Genomic DNA, 2,644 nt, shown 5'->3' with positions numbered 1-2,644 from the left:
GCTCCAGGTTGTTCTCTCTGGGGACAAACTATCACTTTACAGCACACTTGGAGAGACCCGAGGTTTGGGCAGAGCAGAGCTGACACGGGCTAAGAGTCTGTATTTCACCTGAACCTACTGAAGAAGGAAAAATAAAAACCAGACCAGCCTTTCCAAGAGGGCTTTGTAGCAGCAGCAGCAGGAGCAGAAGAAGAATAAAAAGAAGAAGAAGAAGAAACTGTACAGAATGAGGCAATACTGTGTGATGTTTGGGAATAATTATGAAGAATCCTGCTCTTCCAATGCTGGATGAGAGCCATGGAAGAGCAATGGGAGCGTGCTGTGAACATCATACACCTGCATCACATACTCCTTTGTGCTTCCAGCTGGGGTGGGATTGGCAAACCTGGCTTCATGTTGAAGGCTGAAGGAAGCATCTCAAGGTCTTCAGCTCTGGCCCTGCTCAGCATCTCCTTCCCTACATGGTGGGATGAGGCACACAGTGCTCATCTTCCTCATCTGCCCATGATTGTTGCTGGTTGCACAGCTGAGTTGTGCAGCCGTGCAGCCCAGGAGAACCCCCAAGGGGTTTCTTTGATGACTTTTTGGAGCATGTAGTCCTGCAAGGTACTTCCCTGTACCCAGCAGGAGCTGGATGTTCAGAGTCAGAGACTATAGGTTTTGATCCCTGGCTGGACAAGCCATGGTTCTCTTAGATACGTGTGTCTTCATGGATGTCCAGACATGGACAGGCTGTGCAAGGTGGGCCAGGGGAAGCAGAGGGGCTTGTTCTCATTTGTTTGTTACTGCAAACTGAGTTTTCATAAAAAAAAAAAAAGAAAGAAAAGAAAAAGAAATCTTGTGAAAAATGTCCTAACTGAGAAACAAATACACACCTGCTTACCTCCCCTGGAGTGAGACCTGCCTGGAGATGCCCATACGGTGTCCCGAGGAGAGGTCCCTAACCCAGGCAGGTGTCTCTGCGGTGTCACCCCCGGCGCCAGAGCAGCCTCTTTCCTCTTTCTCCAGCAGCACTAGCCAAGCTTCTGGGGTTAATGCCCAGGGGTTTTAGCTATTATGTTTTCCTGATGACTAAAACCACTCTGTTGGGAGACTATTCCATATGTTCTCCCATATCCATATACCCAGTCGGGCCTTCTCAGTGTCCCTGGTGAGCTGCCGGTTGTGTGCAGGAGATGGGGCCTTAATGTCACTCTGGAAATCCCTGGCCTGGTGGAGAGCCCAACGATGGCCTTGCAAGCTGACAGCCCCATGGCTTTGAACCAGGACCTCTGGCTCATCATTATCCAGGGAATGTCTGCACGTACCAGCCTTTGTGTCATGTCTTGACTCCCTTGACAACTCAGAGGTGTGCAAAGGTTCCCTGTCTCACCCCATCAGTTTTTGGGGTTTCCTTGGTCAGGGGAAGGAGGGACTGTGTCCCACGTGTCACCTACTAGGCGTTCTCATCCTGTCCTTTGCTCCACAGAAGCTCCTCTGCTGCAGATCCCGTTGAGCTGTCTCCACAGGCTCTGGCTGTGAGCCGGTGGTGGAGAGGACTGCTGGGAGGTGCTGCCGAGCAGCTCCAGCCCCTCAGCCAACAAACGTTTTGTTTTTGTCCCTAAGTAGCCGAAGAAGCATGTGCCTATCAGTAGATCTCCATCATCCCAACTGCAGCGTGTTTCCTCAGATAAGGGTGCCGCGTGATGGCAATTATGTTTTCATTTGTTGTGAGAAAACTTAATACGCAGAGTGGCAGGAATGTTATTCATCCTCTCTTAATTGTGAGCTCCTTACTGTAGGGAATCATGCAAAAACAAAAAAAAAAAGTGTAATCAAGTGAAATAAAGGGGAAGTGGCTTGTGCGCTTGCCTTCACGCCGGGTGGAATTGGCTCCCGCCACCAATTACCATTAATAATGCCATTTTCTCCCTGCAGGCTGCGGGGTGCACCGGGAAAGACCAGGATGCGGTCATGCTGGAGATGGCCATAGGTTGGTGAGCCCAGGAGCAGGACCAGCTGTCCATGCAGGTCCAGAGCCAAGTGGGTGGCACAGGCAGCTGTGGTCCCACATGGTCTAGCGGTCAGGATTCCTGGTTTTCACCCAGGCAGCCCGGGTTCGACTCCCGGTGTGGGAAAATGGTTGTGTTTCATATTCTGCCTGTTTTGGGGCTCCCCAGGACAAGCAAGATGCAGTCCAGCACAGGCTGCCGAGGTGACGGGTGATGGGAGGCTGGGACAGGGCTGGACCTGTTCAACCCAGAGAGAAGGCAAGGGGGAGATTTTATTGCTGCTGGGTGAGGAGGTGGGTGGAAGATGGGGCCAGGCTCTTCTGGGAGGATGAGAATCACCAGCTGGAGCAAGGGAGGTTCTCCTTAGTTATGAAGAATAACTGGGGCTCAGGGAAACTGCGGGGTCTCCATTCCTGGATATGTTTGAAACTCAACTGAACAAGGCCCTGAGGAACTTGCTCCAGCTGGACCTTCTGGGGCATTTAGGCTGGACTAGAGACTTTCAGAGCACACTTCTGACCTATAAAGTTCCTTCTTGGAAGGTGTCAGGATGGTTTTAATTTCCTCAGGAACAGGATGCTTGGTGGTTCCTCATCCTAGTTGAGCTGCCTGAGCTTTCTTCCCCTCTCTGGTGACTCAGGAGTTGGCTCCCT

The 2,644-nt window shown here is 51.5% G+C and overlaps 1 non-coding gene across 1 annotated transcript; it reads left to right on the top strand.

Annotated features, from left to right (window-relative positions):
- Positions 1-2,045: 2,045 nt before the first annotated feature.
- TRNAE-UUC (transfer RNA glutamic acid (anticodon UUC)) lies at positions 2,046-2,117 on the top strand. The gene has a single exon. It is a non-coding gene; the product is annotated as a tRNA-Glu (tRNA).
- The last annotated feature ends 527 nt before the right edge of the window (positions 2,118-2,644 follow it).

This window comes from Chlamydotis macqueenii, chromosome 16 (genome assembly GCF_036417535.1).
Source record: "Chlamydotis macqueenii isolate bChlMac1 chromosome 16, bChlMac1.mat, whole genome shotgun sequence".
Taxonomy (NCBI): domain Eukaryota; kingdom Metazoa; phylum Chordata; class Aves; order Otidiformes; family Otididae; genus Chlamydotis; species Chlamydotis macqueenii.
This window is presented reverse-complemented; position numbering and strand designations above follow the sequence as displayed.